The sequence below is a fragment of the Sus scrofa genome, chromosome 6, assembly GCF_054392235.1.
Source record: "Sus scrofa isolate SSC_HxYL_T2T_F1_AM1 chromosome 6, Sscrofa_HxYL_maternal_Yorkshire_Landrace_v2.0, whole genome shotgun sequence".
In the NCBI taxonomy this organism is placed as follows: domain Eukaryota; kingdom Metazoa; phylum Chordata; class Mammalia; order Artiodactyla; family Suidae; genus Sus; species Sus scrofa.
This window is the reverse complement of record NC_139388.1, coordinates 10,270,649-10,290,736: the sequence shown is the minus strand read 5'-3', so window position 1 is coordinate 10,290,736 and position 20,088 is coordinate 10,270,649. Positions and strand designations below refer to the sequence as shown.

General features: G+C 45.3%; 1 protein-coding gene and 1 long non-coding RNA gene across 9 annotated transcripts in view; one reads left to right on the top strand and one right to left on the bottom strand.

The window, feature by feature from the left end:
* The window catches only part of WWOX (WW domain containing oxidoreductase), a 969,209-nt gene that overhangs the window by 344,267 nt on the left and 604,854 nt on the right, over positions 1-20,088 (top strand). Inside the window, exons 9-10 of one of the 8 annotated variants that reach the window (XR_014805385.1) lie at positions 3,557-4,653; positions 12,377-17,427. The exons of the other annotated variants lie outside the window; for them this stretch is intronic. The gene's annotated coding sequence lies outside the window, so the exon portion shown is untranslated. Of the gene's footprint in view, positions 1-3,556; positions 4,654-12,376; positions 17,428-20,088 lie in introns of those variants that run through there. 8 annotated transcript variants of the gene reach the window in all.
* Positions 74-12,374, bottom strand: LOC146402194 (uncharacterized). The gene is made up of 2 exons (XR_014805388.1): positions 11,922-12,374; positions 74-3,276 (listed from the first exon to the last, which is right to left on the bottom strand). It is a non-coding gene; the product is annotated as an uncharacterized LOC146402194 (long non-coding RNA).

The following is a 20,088-nucleotide window of genomic DNA, read 5'->3' as shown; positions in this document are numbered from 1 at the left end:
CTTTACAGGGTGTGCCTGCCCTCAGCAGCCTTTTTTTTTTTTTTTTAAAAAAAACAAAACAGACAGAAGCAGCTTCATCCACACATAATGCACTCACCATATAATTCATTCATTTAAAATGTACAATTCAGTGTTTTTTGGTGTATTTACAGAGTTGTGCGTGTATCACTGCCATCAGTTTTAGAATATGTTTATTAGCCCCAGCAGGTCCACACTCCTTGGCCCTCACCTCAGTTACCCCTTCTCCCAGCCCTGGGCAACCACTGGCCTGCTTTCTCTATTAGTGGATTTGCTGGTTCTGGACATTCCCTATAAACCGATGGTGCAACATGTGGTCTTTTGTATCCGGCTTCTTTCACTTAGCAGAATGTTATCAAGGCTCATCCCGGTTGTAACATATATCAGTGCTTTGCGGTTTTCTCTTTTTCTCTTTTCTTTTCTTTTTTGGCTCTGCCCGTGGAAGAGCCCAGGCCAGGGATTGAACTTGTGCTGTAGCATCGACCCAAGCCTCTGCCGTGACAACACCAGATCCTCAACCCGCTGTACCATAGAAGAATTCCCGTACTTTGTTTCTTTTTATGACTTCATAATATTCCTTCGTGTGGGTGTACCACATTCAGTGCATCCATTCATCACCTGACGAGCATCTGAACTGTTTGCAGTTTCTGGCTGTTAGGAATCATGCTGCTCTGAGAATCTGTGTACATGTCTTAGAGTGGATTATCTTTCCATTGCACTGTTTTTTTACAGCATGTCCTAAGCAGTATCGCCTCAGCCATTAGGGAAGTGTCTTAAAATGTTTGGCATCAGAGATAAGTCATTATTCCAAAGTGGACAGCTCTGGGTCAGGGGCCAGGAGACCTGGGGGACCCTGTGCGCCTGCTGGTTGTCCTCGGACTGTGAGTGGCTCAGCTCTTGAGAAGAAGGAAAGCACTCACAGCTCCTCTCCTAGGCCTCCTGCTTCTAGAGATCACGCACTTTGCGAGAGAGGTGGTGCCATGTCCCTGGATCCCTACAAGACATCAGTATTGTTTGTGTGATGAATGAGTCCACGCCGTGGCTATTGAATGTATTTGCACCTTCTAACAGTGTCGTCTTGCCTGTGTCGCTGACTGGTTTTGAGATTTATGAGGCCTCACTCAGAAGCAATGTGTGTCTGGATTAAGGGAACCTGAGAATCACTATTTATGTCTGACCCGAGGAAGTTCCCTTTAAGCTGCTTATCAGAGGTGCATGCTGAGAGCATGATGGGAAGATGGAGTCTTCCATCCGCTGGCAAAATCTGGAATCTGCTCTCACTCCATTTTAACTGGAGTGACAATAAGCTAACAGACCCATAGGTCTACCCGGAAGTATCTGCTGACAGCTTCACTTTTGTAAATTGAGTTGAAAAACTACCTGTGCTCTAATTCTGATTTTTCCCGATACTCCAAGTCTTCAGTGTGGATTAAAACATCATCCCTTTTTGTAAAAATCAAAACAAAGCAACTTTGATCTAGGTGATTTAGGAGAAACTAAATATGCCTCTAATTTCACTACCAGTATAGTGAATATTTATTTTCCACTTAAAGGGCTATCAGTGCTCCACGATTTTTGCATTTGCAATTTGAAAGCTACCAGAAAATTTCCACATTATTAAAAAATTAAGTTTCTCTCGAAAATATTCCCTGTGCAGACGCTAACACATGTGTATGCACTATTTCACCACCAGGGGGCATTGTGGTTTGACTGTCCATTTAAACAGCCCACATTCTATCAGTTTACCCAGGAAATAGAAGGCCTGGGCATATTTCTGATTCCTTCCAAGAAGGAGCCATATCTGGGAGAGAACAGATGTCGATTCTTTTTCCTTACTAGCAAACGGTAGTGTTGTCAAATTTGCTAAACTTAGCCAGTCGAAGATTAACATGCAGTATATAATATGCATGTGCCTAACTGTACAATAAGTAGTAAATCACATTTTTATGCTTTCTCTGAACTTGGAAGCTGCAAGTTATTTTTTTTTTTTATTCCCTGGGTGTGATGAAATAAATAACATTCAAATACATTTTAAAGATGTCAGTCAGCGGGGGGAAAAAAAGTGCTTGGCAACTGTGTTTGATAGATTTCTTTTATGATTAATTCTCCTATTAAGTTTTAATGACTTTAAAGATATAAAGCTAGAAACCACAAAACTAGGCATGGTTAATAAATAACTGAAATTCCAGGTGTATAGAAATGCATGTGTGGAAAAATGAAATCGTATATTCTCTAGGATGTATGAGGAAACGGCTCTCTGGAGAGTCTAGAGAGTCAAATATCCCCAAAAGGGAGGGGACAAGTTTAAAAACAGGGAACTCAAGGAGATTGTCTTCCTTTAGGAAAATCCTAGGAAAAACGTACTCTCTAAGATTAACCAATGTAAAGTAAATTATCTTACGAGCCAGTAATTTTCAGCAAGATGGTGGTTCTCTTGGATGGAATGCATTTCTCCATTTTGGCTTTTTAAAGTGTCTCTGTCCACAATTTCAAGTATTTCTCCCAGTTCCTCTTCACACTTTTCTCCCCAGGCTCATCTGGCCTGGAAGATGTGTGCTGATTCATTGTTTTGTAAATGTTCAAAAGCCTGCCTGGTCCCAGGAGTGGGGATCGGAGTGGCAGTATTTCAGCAATGCTCTCTCTCTCTCTCTTCTTCCTCCTGCACCCAGAATGTATGAACCAGGACTCAGCTCCTGCACAGAACATCTCTGGGAGTCGGGGAGAATTGAAGAATCAATTCTAGTTTCCACGTGGCAGGAGTGAGGCTTGCCTGGGGCTGGCGGGGTCCCCCACTCCCTGAAACACCCCCTCCACGTCCGAGCCTGTGTGTTCACGCTGGGGGCCTCTGCAGCAAGCACAGCTGGATTTTTTACTTTCTAGACCATCTCAATTCGAGGTCTTAAACTGAACAGTTTAGAAACCAAACAGACATGAATCAACATGAAGAATAACTGGGAAGAGTTACGGGGCCCCCAGAAGAATGTATAAATGTGTGTGTTTTTGTATCTGGTTATGTGTATGTTTTCATGCCTCAAAAGAGACACATGGTATATTTCAATCCATTCCCGCCACGAAGGACTTTTATTCTTGAGTGTTTCCGAGTCCCCAAAGCACAATAGATGCCATTTGGAACCTTCACACGAGGCAGCCCCCACACTTCAGAACTTCAAGTCGAAAGATCTTTTAAGTCCACAAAACTTATTTTTCAAAGATCTTGGCCCATTCCAAATGAATACTGATTCCCAGCCTCTCAAATGCCTGGAGTGAGAAAACAGGGAATATTGTTCTTTTCTGTTTATATTATTTCATACTGAGTTAATACACTTGCCAAGAGTCCAGGCAGCTTCTGGCCTGACAATGCCTTATTTAACCAGCCTAGTTTTGAGAATAAAGTCAGGGTCCTCCCCCCCCCCCCCCCCAGGGCCCTCCCAGCAGTACTCAGGTCACTTCTGAGTTGGAAGAAACCAAAGCAAATAAAGCGAATCTGTTTCTCTATGAAAATCATCTTTTTTTTTTTTTTTTTTTTTTCCTGGGCTAGGACCCAGATTTGGCCCTGGCAAGCAGGACAGCCTGGCCCCACACCGGAACCTCAGTTCCTCCTGGGTTTCAGAGAACTGGAATCCCCAGGCCCAGCCTCTCCCGGCCAAGGAGCCTCACCAGAAACTGAGGCTTCCGGCTCGCTCCCAGCCTGGAGACTGCAGGCCAGTCTGGCTGGCAGATGCTCCTCCAGCCCTGGCCGCATCTCGGTGCTGTCCTGGTACACGGAACGCCTTAGCTTGAGGCTGGAAGAAACTCCACGCGTTTGGCCCAAAAGAGGCAACTCCTTCCAGCTGGCCCGGGCGCTGGGCCTTAACAGTGACCCAGATGAACTGATTTTGTACAGAGTGGGTGGAGAGGACCCTGGGGACCGGGGGTTGGGGGGGAGGAGGGAAAAGCCGGCGCTTGGCTCCGTGCACAGCGTTTCCTTGGCCGAGCTCCAGGGGAGAGACGGGATCCAGGGCGAAGGGCCCTTGCAGACCCCCTACCCCCACCCCGCATGCCCGGGCCTTCCTGCTGGACATCGGATCGGCCCTGTGCCCCGAAGACAGTCCCCTCGCCAAGCAGGGGCTGCCCAGGAAGGGAGGCCATGGGCTTCACGTGTGGAGGGAGTGGCTCCTGTGGACATGAGAAGACGACACCAAAGGCTGGGACATTCCTCCAAATAGAACTCGGGGCCCCCGCCCGCCCCGGAGACGTAAAGGCCGCGCTGCCTGCGCCCCCACATGCGCACTCTCTACGGCGCGCCCGCCTCCGAAGCCAGGGCGCCCAGGGCCTTGGCCCCGCTCTCAGATGAGGAGTGGCGCTCGTGTGAGCCTGGCACTGTCTTCTCACCCAAGAGAAGGAGAAAGGCAAAAGGAAAGAGCCTGAGCCGCCTCCTTTTAGATGCCCGCCACCCCCAGATGGCAGAGCCGGAATGCTCCAGGTACACCGCCTGCCCAGTGGTGATGCACAGGCTGGAGGCCGCCTTCCCCTCTCCCGCACCTGCCTGATGCCTGGCTGCCGGGCTGCTGCGCTGCCGGGCGGGGGCGGCGTCGATGTTCTGCGAGGAACGTGTCTTACCCAGGCCTGCCTCATGCCAAGCCCCACTTGCTTCAGGCCAGTCCCTTCTATTTTTTTTTTATTTTTTATTTTTTATTTTTTTTTTTTTTCTCTACATTTTTTTTTTTTTTTTTTTTTTTTTTTAATTTTATTTTCCCACTGTACAGCAAGGGGGTCAGGTTATCCTTACATGTATACATTACAATTACAGTTTTTCCCCCACCATTTCTTCTGTTGCAACATGAGTATCTAGACATAGTTCTCAATGCTATTCAGCGGGATCTCCTTGTAAATCTATTCTACGTTGTGACTGATAAGCCCAAGCTCCCAATCCCTCCCACTCCCTCCCCCTCCCATCAGGCAACCACAAGTCTCTTCTCCAAGTCCATGATTGATTTTCTTTTCTGAGGAGATGTTCATTTGTGCTGGATATTAGATTCCAGTTATAAGTGATGTCATATGGTATTTGTCTTTGTCTTTCTGGCTCATTTCACTCAGTATGAGATTCTCTAGTTCCATCCATGTTGCTGCAAATGGCATGATGTCATCCTTTTTTATGGCTGAGTAGTATTCCATCGTGTATATATACCACATCTTCCGAATCCAATCCTCTGTCGATGGACATTTGGATTGTTTCCATGTCCTGGCTATTGTGAATAGTGCTGCAATGAACATGCGGGTGCATGTGTCTCTTTTAAGTAGAGCTTTGTCCGGATAGATGCCCAAGAGTGGGATTGCAGGGTCATATGGAAGTTCTATGTATAGATTTCTAAGGTATCTCCAAACTGTTCTCCATAGTGGCTGTACCAGTTTACATTCCCACCAGCAGTGCAGGAGGGTTCCCTTTTCTCCACAGCCCCTCCAGCACTTGTTATTTGTGGATTTATGAATGATGGCCATTCTGACTGGTGTGAGGTGGTATCTCATGGTAGTTTTGATTTGCATTTCTCTTATAATCAGCGATGTTGAGCATTTTTTCATGTGTTTGTTGGCCATCTGTATATCTTCCTTGGAGAAATGTCTATTCAGGTCTTTTGCCCATTTTTCCATTGATTGATTGGTTTTTTTGCTGTTGAGTTGTATAAGTTGCTTGTATATTCTAGAGATTAAGCCCTTGTCAGTTGCATCATTTGAAACTATTTTCTCCCATTCTGTAAGTTGTCTTTTTGTTTTCTTTTGGGTTTCCTTTGCTGTGCAAAAGCTTTTCAGTTTGATGAGGTCCCATGGGTTTATTTTTGCTCTAGTTTCTATTGCTTTGGGAGACTGACCTGAGAAAATATTCATGATGTTGATGTCAGAGAGTGTTTTGCCTATGTTTTCTTCTAGGAGTTTGATGGTGTCCTGTCGTATATTTAAGTCTTTCAGCCATTTGGAGTTTATTTTTGTGCATGGTGTGAGGGTGTGTTCTAGTTTCATTGCTTTGCATGCAGCTGTCCAGGTTTCCCAGCAATGCTTGCTGAATAGACTTTCCTTTTCCCATTTGATGTTCTTGCCTCCCTTGTCAAAGATTAATTGACCATAGGTGTCAGGGTTAATTTCCAGATTCTCTATTCTGTTCCATTGGTCTGTCTGTCTGTTTTGATACCAGTACCACACTGTTTTGATGACTGTGGCTTTGTAGTATTTCTTGAAGTCTGGGAGAGTTATGCCTCCTGCTTGGTTTTTGTTTCTCAGGATTGCTTTGGCGATTCTGGGTCTTTTGTTGTTCCATATAAATGTTTGGATTGTTTGTTCTAGTTCTGTGAAAAATGTCATGGGTAATTTGATAGGGATTGCATTGAATCTGTAGATTGCTTTGGGTAGGATGGCCATTTTCACAATATTGATTTTTCCAATCCAGGAACATGGAATATCTTTCCATTTTTTTACATCTTCTTTGATTTCTTTGATTAAGGTTTTATAGTTCTCGGCATATAGGTCCTTTACCTCTTTGGTTAGGTGTATTCCGAGGTATTTGATTTTGTGAGGTACAATTTTAAAAGGTATCGTATTTTTGTATTCCTTTTCTAATGCTTCATTGCTGGTATACAGAAATGCAACTGACTTCTGAATGTTAATCTTATATCCTGCCACTTTGCTGAATTTATTAATCAGTTCAAGGAGTTTTGGGGTTGAGTCCTTAGGGTTTTCTAGGTATAGAATCATGTCATCTGCATACAGTGACAGTTTGATCTCTTCTCTTCCTATATGGATGCCTTTGATTTCTTTTGTTTGTCTAATTGCTGTGGCTAAGACTTCCAAAACTATGTTGAAGAGCAGTGGTGAGAGTGGGCATCCCTGTCTTGTTCCAGATTTGAGTGAGAAGGCTTTCAGTTTTTCCCCATTGAGGATTATATTTGCTGTGGGTTTATCATAAATGGCTTTGATTATATTCAGGAATGTTCCCTCTATACCCACTTTGGCGAGGGTCTTGATCATGAATGGATGTTGAACTTTGTCAAATGCTTTTTCTGCATCTATTGAGATGATCATATGATTTTTGACTTTTTTCTTGTTAATGTGGTGTATGATGTTGATTGATTTGCGTATGTTGAACCATCCTTGTGAACCTGGGATGAACCCAACCTGGTCATGGTGTATAATTTTTTTGATATGTTGTTGGATTCGGTTGGCTAAGATTTTGTTGAGAAGTTTTGCATCTATATTCATCAATGATATTGGGCGATAGTTTTCTTTTTTGGTGGTATCTCTGCCTGGTTTTGGAATGAGGGTGATGGTGGCCTCATAGAATGTCTTTGGGAGTATTCCTTCTTCTTCAACCTTTTGAAAGAGTTTAAGGAGGATGGGCACCAATTCCTCTTTATATGTTTGATAGAATTCACCTGTGAAGCCATCTGGTCCTGGGCTTTTATTTGTAGGGAGTGATTTTATGACCTCTTCAATTTCATTTCTAGTGATTGGTCTGTTCAGTTGGTCTGTTTCTGCTTGATTCAGTTTTGGCAGGCTGTAAGATTCTAGAAAATTGTCCATTTCTTCCAGATTGTCAAACTTATTGCCATATAGTTGTTCATAGTATTCTCTTATGGTTTTTTGAATTTCTGCTGTATCCGTTGTGATTTCTCCTTTTTCATTTATAATTTTGGTGATTTGGGTTCTTTCTCTCCTCTTTTTAGTGAGTCTGGCCAGGGGTTTATCAATTTTGTTCACCTTTTCAAAGAACCAGCTCTTGGTTTTATTAATTTTCTCTATTGTTTTTTGAGTCTCTATTTTATTGATTTCTTCTTTGATCTTTACAATTTCCTTCCTTCTGCTGACTTTAGGACTTCTTTGTTCTTCTTTTTCTAATTCATTTAGGTGGAGGGTTAAGTTGTCAATTTGGGATCTTTCTTCTTTTTTGAGAAAGGCCTGGATTGCTATAAATTTCCCTCTGAGCACTGCTTTCGCAGCATCCCATAGATTTTGAGAGGTTGTGTCTTCATTATCATTTGTTTCAAGATAGTTTTTAATTTCCTTCTTGATTTCCTCATTGACCCATTGGTTTTTTAGTAGCATGTTGTTTAGTCTCCATGGAGTAGGTTTTTTCTCTTTCCTTTTCCCATGGTTGATTTCTAATTTCATGGCATTGTGGTCAGAGAAGATACTTGAGATAATTTCTATGCTCCTAAATTTATTGAGATTCGCTTTATGTCCCAATATGTGGTCGATTCTTGAGAATGTTCCATGAGCATTTGAGAAGAATGTGTATTCTGCTTTTTTTGGATGTAGTGTCCTGAAGATATCAATTAAGTCTAACTTTTCTATTGTTTCCTTTAGGATCTCTGTTGCTTTATTGGTTTTCTGTCTAGAGGATCTGTCCATTGATGTGAGGGGGGTATTTAGGTCTCCTACTATGATTGTATTCTCATCAATATCTCCCTTTATGTCTGTTAATATTTGTTGTATGTATCTGGGTGCTCCTATGTTTGGGGCATATATGTTGATGATAGTAACATCCTCTCCTTGGATGGATCCCTTAATCATTAAATAGTGTCCTTCTTTGTCTTTCTTTATGTCTTTTGTTTTAAAGTCTATTTTGTCTGATATGAGCGTTGCAACTCCTGCTTTTCTGTCATGTCTATTGGCATGAAATACTTTTCCCCAGCCTTTCACTTTCAATCTATATGTATCTTTTGTCCTAAGGTGAGTTTCTTGTAGGCAGCATATTGAAGGTTTTTGCCGTTTTATCCACTCAGCCATTCTGTGTCTTTTGATTGGGGCATTCAGTCCATTGACATTTAAGGTGATAATTGATAGATGATTATTTATTGCCATTTGATCCTCGTGTTCCAGTTGATTCTATGGTTCTCCATTCTTCTTTTTTTTTTTTTTTTTTTTGGTTGGATGGTCTCCTGTTATTATCTGCTTGAGTGTATTTTTTTTTTTCATTTTTTGCAAATGCAATATTTGGTTTTGGCTTGTGGTTGCCCTGTTTTTTAAGTATGCTAACCCCTTCCCATAATTGTGTGTTTTAGCCTGATGGTCCTGTAAGTTCAAACACTTCATTATTATATTAAAATTAAGAAGAGAGACATACATACAAACAAAAAGGATTATTTACCTCCTAACATCCCTTGCCCACATTTTATGGTTTTGATGACTCTTTTATTTTTTTCTTTTTAATTTTATTTTGTTTGAAGCATGTTCATGATTAAATCTGTATGCTGGCTTATTTGAGTGACTGCTCTCTGATTGTATCTTCCTCAGTCCTAGTTCTTCCTCTTCTTCTTCTTCTTCTTTTTTTTTTTTTTTTCTTTTCTTTTTTCTTCCCTTTCCTTCCTTTCTTTTTGGTTTAGAGAAGCCCTTTCAATATTTCCTTTAACCTGGGTTTTGTGTTGCTGTATTCTTTAAGTATTTGTTTGCTGGGAAAAATTTTTATTTCCCCTTCTATTTTAAATGATATTCTTGCTGGATAGAGTATTCTAGGTTGCATATTTTTTCCTTTTAGCACTTTAAATATCTCTTGCCATTCCCTCCTGGCCTGTAGTGTTTCTGTAGAGAAATCAGCTGATATTCTTATGGGGGTTCCCTTGTAGGTAACATTCTGTTTTTCTCTTGCTCCCTTGAGGATCCTCTCTTTATCACTAACTTTTGCCATTTTTATTATGATGTGTCTTGGTGTGGATCTGTTTGGGTTCAGTTTGTTTGGGGCCCTCTGTGCTTCTTGTATCTTGAATCCAGTATCCTTTAGATTTGGGAAGTTTCCAGCGATAATTTCTTCAAATATATTTTCCATTCCTTTATCTTTTTCTACTCCTTCTGGAATTCCTATTATGCGTAGATTGGCCCGTTTTATATTATCCCATAGGTCTCTTATATTGCTTTCCAGTTTTTTGATTCGGTTTTCTGTCTGTTGACCAGATTGAGTGATTTCCATTATTCTATCTTCCATATCACTGATTCGTTCTTCTGCATTATTCATTCTGGTTTTTACTGCCCCTAGTTCAGTTTGCATCTCTGCAAATGAATGTTCTAGTTTTTCTTGGCTCCTCCTTATATTTTCTAGCTCCTTTCTGAGGGTATCTGCATTGCTGTTCATATCTTCTCTTAATTCCTTCAGTATTTTCACTATTTCTCTTTTGAACTCCAGGTCTGTCAGACTGCAGAGATCAGTTTCATTGTTGACTGTTTTAGGTGAGTTCTCCTGTTGGTTTGACTGGGGGTGGTTTCTCAGCTTCTTCATCTTGCTTGTTGTCTTCTTTCTCCTGAGGGAGTTGTACTCTCCGTTATCGGGTAGTGTTTGCCTTGTCACTGCCCTGGAATATTTCCTGAGGGCTGTCGTTGTTGGTCAATCTTTTTTTGAGGCAGTGTGGCTTTTCTGGAGTGTTGATGGGACTAACAGTGTTTCTTTGAAGCAAAGGAGGACTTCCTGAGGGCAGACAGGACTGGGAGGTCCACCCCACGATGGTAGCAGATTTCACTTGGTTCTCAGCACCCCCTGGGGTCTTGGGCGGGTAGCAGGGCCCTTGGAGACTCAAGAGGTTCCTCCCCAGGGCAGCCCGACTCAGAAAGACCGTCTGAGATCTTTTCCCGATTCCGCCAGGCTTGTTGTAGCTTTTCTGGGCTGCAGGGGGTCCTGCCTGGAGCTGGCAGTCCTATGCAGCTGGTCCACTAGGTCTCAGCACCCCTTGGGGTCTTGGGCGGGTAGCAGGGCCTTTGGAGACTCAAGAGGCTCCTCCCCAGAACAGCCCGACTCAGAAAGACCGTCTGAGATCTTTTCCCAAGTCGGCCAGGCTTGTTGCAGCTTTTCTGGGCTGCAGGGGGTCCTGCCTGGAGCTGGCAGTCCTATGCAGCTGGTCCACTAGGTCTCAGCACCCCTTGGGGTCTTGGGCGGGTAGCAGGGCCCTTGGAGACTCAAGAGGCTCCTCCCCAGGACAGCCCGACTCAGAAAGACCGTCTGAGATCTTTTCCCAATTCGGCCAGGCTTGTTGCAGCTTTTCTGGGCTGCAGGGGGTCCTGCCTGGAGCTGGCAGTCCTATGCAGCTGGTCCACTAGGTCTTAGCACCCCCTGGGGTCTTGGGCGTGTAGCAAGGCCCTTGGAGACTCAAGAGGCTCCTCCCCGGGGGAGCCCGTCTCAGAAAAACCGTCGGAGAATTAGGTCGATCTATTCACGGCCTGGCTAGGCTTGTTCTAGCTTTTCTGGGCTGCAGGCCTTTTCTAGGGGGCTGGTGGTGTTTGGTGCTGCTCCGTGGAAGTGTAGCCCCTCCAAAGGGCAAGCAGGCCTGTGCAGGGAGAGCCCCTGCGGTGGTAGGCTTCAGGCAATTGTTGAGGCCAGCCCTCCTGGATGGCAGGCAGCCCCAGGTTCAGCGAGAGCATAGGGGGTGGCGGGGGTGGGGGGAGGGAATGCACTGGGAAGCACAGCTTTCTGCTAGCTAGCGGGCCTGTAAGCTTGCTGTGGCGTGGGGGGTATTCTATGGGGACCCACCCCTTCTTCTCTCCCCTCCCCAGCACGGGCGCAGACCAGGCTCTTCTCCCAGGTTCCCTCTGCGGCGGCTTTCCACTTCCCCGCCCCTAGAGTATTGCTCCCTTCCTCTGCGACAGCTTTGTTTTCTAGTCTCCCAGGCAGTCTCTGCCCCGTCAAATGGTTTAGAGACCTCCCAAGCAGTTTCCGCTCTTCCCCGCCCCCCTAGCCCGGGGACTAATCTCTGGAGCCGAGGTCTCGGTGCCCAGCCCCCCCCACCAGGCGTCCCCCGGCCCTTTCTTGGGGACTAACCTTCGGAGGCGAGGTCTCGGTGCCCAGCCCCAACCCAGGCGTCCCCCGGCCCCCTCTCGGGGACCAACCTTCAGAGCTGAGGTCTCGGTGCCCAGCCCCCACCCAGGCGTCCCCCTGCCCTTTCCCGGGGACTAACCTCTGGAGCCGAGGATTCGGTGCCCAGCCCCCACCCAGGCGTCTCAATTTTTGGTGACTGTACCCGTAGTTCAGATGGTCCGTTGGGTTCTTGATCTTTTTTCCGTACTCCGACTTACTGCTACACTCTTCTCTGCATCTGGAGATTCCTCCGGTTCGTTTGATCTTTCCCCCGGTAGGAGACTTTCCAGGGTGCGGGATCCCTTTCTCCTCCGCAGTTCCCTTTCAGGAGCGCCCGTCCCGCTCGGATTCACCTTCTCTCACTCTCCTCTTTTCTCCCGTTCTGCCCAATAATGTCACGAACTTCTTGCCGTTATTGGAGTTTAGGTTCCTCTGCCAGCGATTGGTTGTTGTTCTGTGCGAGTCATTTCTTCTGTAGATGTGCTTTTTTTGTTGTGTTTGTGGGAGAGGGCGAGCGTGTCCCCCTACTCCTCCGCCATCTTGTCCTCTCCCCAGGCCAGTCCCTTCTAATCTGCGCTGTTGTTGTAAACACTGGAGAAGCGGGATCTTTCTAGCAAGGGCAGTGTTATCTGGAATAAAATGTTAGCCCTGAGAGTGCTCTCGTGTTCCGCCAACAGCGAGCCGGAGAGCAGAGGAGGGAGAGTCAGAACGTGGGGTATGTGGCAGAGACGGTGCAAGCCATCTCTGTGTGTCGACCCCGTCTTTAAAGGCAAGATTAACAGCGATACATAAATATAAATGTTTCTTTCTGGCCAAGCACCGCAGATTAGATTTCACATTCGAAATGTAAATCGTGCCTAGGAAACATCGATGTTTATTTTCAGCAACTGACCCTCGGGGATAAAAATAAAAAGGAAAAGGGAAACAAACAAAACCGGGTTACTGACAAGCTGTAGGATGCTCTATTTTATATCTCACAGATATTTTACAGCTCTGGCATTTCTAGGGAACACTTTGGAGTACTTGTAGTCCGGTTTGTCCATAAAAAAGCCGTCTGTGTTTTTATGTTTTGAAAAGACATGTGGAGAAGCCCACAGCATGTCCTGTCAGGCATCTTATCCTTGAAGAAACAGCAGGCAGCATCAATGTCACCCACGTACTGTCCCCACCCCCGCCACCCTTTGAGAAGTGTCTTGGGGCTGTCTCCAGCCAAATCAGCACTGTGCTTCTTGATTCATGCCCTGGACTGTTTGCGAAGACATCTGAATTATAATATGTAGCGGGGGAAGCACCGTCTGGCTGTCCCATCTTGACTGATGTTTCTGCATCCCACCTTGCTTAATCAGGAGCAGGAGCCAGGGATGCTGGGCAGGGGCAGGGGTGCTGGATGGGCGTGGGCATGCTGGGTGGGAGTCGAGTTGGTGGACTGAGGCGGGGATGCTGGGTGGGTGCTGGTTCATGCCTTCCCTGTGTCAGGTCTCCCTCCATGGAGCCATCCCCTTGCTTTGGTTCCCAGGCAGCAGGGGCGAATGGTATTCCTTCCACCTCCTTTGTCTTTGTCAAACCCACCACCCTTTCCAGGAGCACGGATATTTCATTATCTGCTGCTATTATGTTGTGATCGTGGATCCCCCAGCTGTGCTCAAAACCACCTCCCTCTTGAGCAACACAAGGAGGTGGTTTTACCAGCAGAATCTGGTGTGTGTGTGTACACATGTGTGCTTTCCCCATGCACACATGCGCCCATGCTCATACACTCGTGCACAGTTGGCGCCGTTGGCAGCTCAAGGTGAAGCCCTCCCGCTCCGGATGACCTGGGACTCAGCTGTGAGGTGGAGCTGGCAAGAATTTTGCCACCCAGTTGTTAAACACACACTGTTAAAACTTGAGTTACACAAACTTACCATTAAATAAATTATATTCGAAACAACGTTGTGAAATAATCCAAGCGCAGTTCTTCCCAGTGATTTTACGACCCCTGACGGTCTTCATCTGCGCTCCTGAGCTTGTCTGCCCTGGATGGCAGAAGTGCCTAGGGCTCTGCCCAGCCCTGCGTCCAGTGACATCGTCTTGCCAGCTTGAAGAAGCCGTGGCAGGAGTATTGACACCGCAGAAACAGGCAAAAAAACCACAAACCAAGCCTTGGTTGATTGTTTCTTTTATATTGTCGTGGCTTCAGAAAATAATTATAACATTAATAATGAAGATTAACTACAAGGGTGTCCTGACCAGAATGATGCATAGTGAATATTATTAAAAAAGAGGAAATACCCCCTCAGCATATTAAAAACATATTATTACTAAACTCAGTAAAGAAGCTGCTCAGGCCATTGAAGAATGAGCACCGATCCCAAATAGGTCCATCTGGGTGGTTTCACTTTCATCTTACCGTTAACTTGAAAGTGTGAACCAAGCTTCTGGGTTATGGATGCGAGAGACTAAAATCAGGGAAAGCCCCAGGTGAGAGTCAGTTGGCTCCGTGAAATTTATAATGAAGAGTGTTGCCTGTTTTCACTTGTAAATTGTGTGCCAACGTCTTTTATATCACTCAGTTTTAGAATAAGCATGTATAGGGTTGGCCCTTCATATCCACGGGCCCCAGATTCAATCAGTGTTTGGTTGATCACAAATATTTGGGGAAAAAAATTCCAGAAATAGCAAAAAGGCAAGCTTGAATTGGCCACACGCTGGCAACTGCTTCCATAGCATATACATTGCGTTTGCAGCTATTTATCTAGCATTTACATTGCATTCGGTATTAAAAGTAAGCTGGAGATTAAAGTGTAGGAAAGGCTGTGCTTAGGTTTTGTGCAAATGCGATAGCATCTTTTGTAAGGAACATCTGCGCGTGCAGATTTTGGTGTCTCGGCGGGGGGGAGGGGGGGGGGTCCCAGAACCAGTCCCGGGGTAGTCTGCAGGGCTGGATTTGTATTTCGAGGCAGGCTTTTCTTTTTGGAGAGCCACTGGTGCTCCGTCACTGCTCACCTGCAGAAAATGTTTGCGGATTCATTGAGATGGCCTGTGCAGATGGGCCTGCTCCAGTGCCTGGCACAAAGCTACCACGATGGCCATGGTCGTGAGCGTTATCTCCACCCTTGTCACCATCAGAGGGAACAAGGTGACAGGTGCCAGCACGGCATGTCCAGGAGCAGAGTCACCCAGTGTGATGGGCCGCCCAGTGTGCCTGGGGGAAATGGCTCGCCCGCCATCCCAGGATGTTCATTTTCCCAGAGCCAAAACCTCCCAAGGCCGGTAAGCAGCAGGCCCGCCCCTTCCTTGTGATATGCTTCCAACAGGCAGTTCCGAAAGCAGAGGAAGCAGGCGGTGGCCGTCGCCCATGTTCCAGGTGGCCAGTTGCCTCCCGCCTCCCCACCACCCCTCGCACCTGCTCTCCGAATGCAGAGACCGTTTCTGTCCCGAATCAAACCGTTCATCAGGGTTTACAGGTACGCCTTCTGCCCAGACACCCTGACTCCGCAAGAAGGATCTGAAATGTTCTGAGAGCTCTCAAATGACGTGCACCTGAAATGTCCACCTGAAAACAAAAAAGATGCAGGATGACACCTGGCCGCCCTGTGGAAAAGGATCGGGGCCTGCCAGGGCTCTTAGGCATCACCGGCCGTCTGCTGTGTGGGGTGCTTAATAGTTTCAAGAGCTCAGGGTCCCGGCTGCCAGGCCTGTTGCCTAGGACAGGCCCAGGCCCATGGAACAAGCAGCTTCGGAGCAATCGCAGTACCTCCTGGCTTCCGTAGCCTCCTCTGTTTCTTGTTATTCTAGTTGAGTACTGCGTTCAGACAGAGGTTGCCAATAAAGTTTATTGTAGGAGCCGCGTGTCAATATCTGTTGTACCCCCCGCCTAGGGTGCTTGTAATTAAAATGCCACAGATAGTCTGGGAGAGGCATGAAAATTTGATGGCACATTGATTTCAGGTTCATCTTGAAATTTGTCCTCCGCTGGACTCGATACGCCAGGCAGATGCGGGGTGGCTTTTGTCAGGGGGGCCCTGCTGCAATGAGACAGAGCGGTCTCGATCTGAATATTAAATACAACTCGCTGCTTATGACAGATGACTCCTTGGGCGCTGAAACACGCCGCACTCCTCTGTGCCCATTCTTCTCCACGGAATGTGTAAGATAGGCTCACACAGATGCACTTTACACGTGAAAAGAACTTGTAAGAAAGTCTCTGGGCAAAAGAAAGAAAGAGTTTTGAGAAATGCTGGCTTCAAACCCAGGATAGTCTGTCCAGTATTCCAAACGTAGAAATGTTCCTTGGATCTGATTTAAGAAAGCTGGAAAAATAATGGTAACGAAGATAATAGCATCATCAAGGATCACGGCCCTGCAGGTTTTCCTCAGAATGGCGTGTTATAGAAAAGCAAAGGAAGCTGTGTGAGTGGGGTAAACAGTCCCAATATTTAATGTTATAAATTGCTGGTTCCTGTAAACTCGCATTTATGCATCCCATTAGAAAAGCCATTATCCTTATGTATTGTTCATGCAGAAATGCACTGTGAATATAATACAATTTTAAAAGTGTATTTGTTTTCAGAATTTAATTTGAAAAAGGTTTGAGGGAAAAATAATGTGGAGTTTTGAGTGTTTTTAATTTTAAAAATGCGTTGTTCAGTTGAGTTAAATGTGCTCAAGAAAAACGCATTTTATTACCTGAAACTGTTTATTTGGCAATTAATTGTATTTACTCTAGAATTCAGTGGGTGATTAGAAATGGATTTGAAAAGAGCAGTGCTCACATGGAGAACATTCATGCATTCTTTAAGCAAATAAGAATTGAATCCTGGAGTTCCCACTGTGGCCCAGCAGGTTACAGACCTGGTGTTGTCTCTGCAGTGGCTTGGGTGCCTGCTGAGGCACGGGTTCAATCCCTGCCCGGGGAACAACCATATGCTGCGGGTGCAGCTGGGGTGATGGTGGGAGGGATTGAGTCCCTACTGTCCGCAGGGCAAAAGTGGATGAGAAAAGATTTCTAGGCCAGACGTCTATGAGCCGCATGTCCCAGGCTACCTGTCACTCTGCATAAGCGGTGCCTCAATTAATTTTTCAAAAACGCCTGAGCTAGTGATGCCAAAGTCTGAGCGACTCCCTGGAAAACAAATGAAGGGGATGCGTTCACTCCTTCTGAAGTGGAATTTTCGAATGGGAACAGAAGCAGTGCCCTTCACTTCGGGATGGAAGCATCTGTTCGGCGTCTCTCGCAGGGAGACTCGAGACGCGCGTCTCGCTCAGGGTGATGTCTCGGGCAGGCCCGGGGACTAAGGCCCGTCAGCGGAACGAGCCCGGCAGATGCTCCTGGGTCGTCAAAGTCACTCCTTGGCACATTCAGGAGATATTTATGGATCTTTTATTAGGGCAGTTTTTATGGCCCAAGATTAAAAGTTGGAAGTTAAATAGTAAAAGTAATGAAGATGGGCCTTCGGAGGATCCAACCGGTTTGTGTTTTCATTCCCTCCGTTTGCCAAGGCCCATTGAATTTTGATGATAGTGTTTTAAAAAAAAAAAGAAGAAGAAGGAAGAAAGAAAGGAAAAAAAAAATAGTAGAATGCCTGGAGTCGTTTCTGAAAGGAGACAATGTATGAATTCACAAATTAATAAATTAATAAAACAGCCTCTACTCCAAAGATGCTAATTTATATCTTTTCTGTAAATAAGAAGCTTTTCTTTTCCGATGTGAAATTAATTTGTGGCAGCTTTAGCATTCTCAAGACATACTAGGAGCCACATTCGATGATAAGATTTATTTATTTGATCATAGAAAATAAATGTGTAGATAGTGCACCCACAGCCTGGGACGTATGTTTATGAGAGAAGTGAACTGCAGAAAGGGATGCTTCCTGAAGGTTCTTCCAAGAGGTCTTTTAGGTTCTGGCATATCTTTATTGTAAGGTTGCTCCTGTCGGGCACAGACCAAAATCCAAATGAAGCTTCACTTTATGGTGAATTATGATCTGGTAGAGGTAGTTAAGTGGTAGCCTGGCCTCCAGTATGGATTGTCTGGAATTTCCGCTGATACTTACAGATGCTTAGAGCAGGTAGATAAAAAAGGATTCTGTGGTCAGAACTATTTCAGAAATGCAGTACTTATCAGAGCCTTTTCTGTGCAAATGTCTCATACCTAAGGCAGGGAAAGAATGGTAGTATTTTCTAAGCTTCATGAGCATTTCCTATCCACCCCTACATTTTGTTTTGTATTTTATGGTACAGTATTATGCGGAACACGCAAGGGAAACATAATTAGTTTTCCACATTTACATTGCCAGTTAGCGCCCACGTATGTTCCCGTTACCATCTTGTGGGACCAGACTTCTTAGGAAGATCCATTGCGAGACTGTCTTTACTCTGTCTGTGACAAGTCCTGATTCACACGACATTGCAAAGTTAATTATGTGATAGAGTTTTCTCTATATGATATTTTTAAAAAATTCTGCTAATGGACTGACGCAAAGTCATCCAACCCATAGTATCACAAAGACATTTGGAAAGATTTTTCTCTGTTTACAGAGCCCTCAAGAATCAGAAAGTTAGACTGACTTGTAGAAATAGCGAGATAGTCTATATTGTATTCTAAAGGGAGCCGATTTTAATATCCTTCCTAATGCACTCGCCTTCACTCCCTCCTTTAGTAATTAGATAATTATGTATAATTAGCACATTAATTACATGCAGCAGCTGTAGTTGAGTGTGTGTGTGTGTGTGTGTGTGTACAACCGCTTGGCAACAGCTTGTGAGTTCACTATTAGACCTGTGAAATTTTTCTCTTTGGCATGTTTTCACCATTTTTCCCCTGGTGCAGAGGTGAAGGGCAACATGGTGAACTAAAAAGTAACATAAAAAATAACAAAGTTGCAATGATCCCCTTCTCAGCCATCCCTGTGAATTTGGAGAAGGCATTACCACCTCTTGCTGGGGCTCTCAGTGTTGATGGCGCCACCCTTGCCAGTTACCATGGACACCCGGGACCAGGCATTTAAAACGTGTTTAATGCTGGCAAGAGGCTTGGTATCTATTATTAAGTGGCATGAGTAGGTTAAGAAACAGTATGTACAGGGTGCTTTCCTTGTGATACAAACGTCTGAAATGGGCTTGCGTAAATGATATTACTATAAGTTAGCTGCCTGGCTGCCTGCTGTGCTTTTCTCAAGAACTATTGATGAGGTATTGATTATGTGCCACTCCCCATGCCAGTGCTGGGAAAATATCATGTAACACGATGGCCATTGGATGTGTTTGGGACATGAAAGGCATTTCTTCATTTTAAAAACTATTTTCCTAGAGTTGACCATTTTCTGAAATGAATTTGTCACTTTTGTAACGGGGGGGGGGAGCCCTCAAATGGCATGGGGAAATTTAAGATACTATAACTTCTTCCTAAGCATAAGGCTAGGGCATAGTTGGGGCTCCATAAACACTTCTTGAGTTAATGGAATTGTATTTGCATTTGAAAGCAACACTAAGATCAAACACCAGCTTTTTCCATTTATTTCTTAGTGATTCCTTTGGCCTTGAGATCTTTCCTTTCCCTGGAAGCACCTCTGGGCAGAGGTGGGCGAGAGGCACATCCTCTGTGGACTTTTCCTTGGAATACCACGGAGGGGACCAGGTGGGTTCAGGTCCCCATCTCTGACCAGACCAGGAAGCACTTAGGTCAGGCGGGAGCCCCATCAGCTTGATCACGTGGTGGTCCCTCCCCTGTCCCGAGCAGCACCCTCTGCACCTGCCCCCGCAAGACTGCAAGCTCAGCATAGTGACAGGTTTCTTCTGTAAAGGTGGCTCTGCAGAGGGCAGTGGGTCCTCTACCAAATGCGTCCGTGCATTCACTTGAGGAAAAAAAAAACACGAAAGAGTAAAGGGTAAAGCTTCCTGAGCTTGGCATCCTGGCAAAGTAGAAAGACTGACAGTGAGCCATCTTTGGCCAGCAGGGATTTTTTGTTTTGTTAGGTCTGTTGGTCTGTCTCTCTCTCTCTATCTCCCCACTTTGGTCTCCTTTCTTCCCCTCCATCTCCTTTCTTTCCTACCCCCTGCAATTATTATTTTCCTATACATTAAAAGGTAGTGTGTGCTCACCACTGTCGGTGAAAGCACACCAGTGTGTAACACAGAACAGAGTTCATGATACCCCTCTTTTCTTCTGCAGTCCCCCGGCTGCCAGCGCCCCAGCCCCCCAGCCGACAGCCTGCCAGGAGCCCTTCTCACTGTCTGCAGACTCTTCTGCCCATGAAGGGACATCCTTGGCAAATACAGGGAAGGTT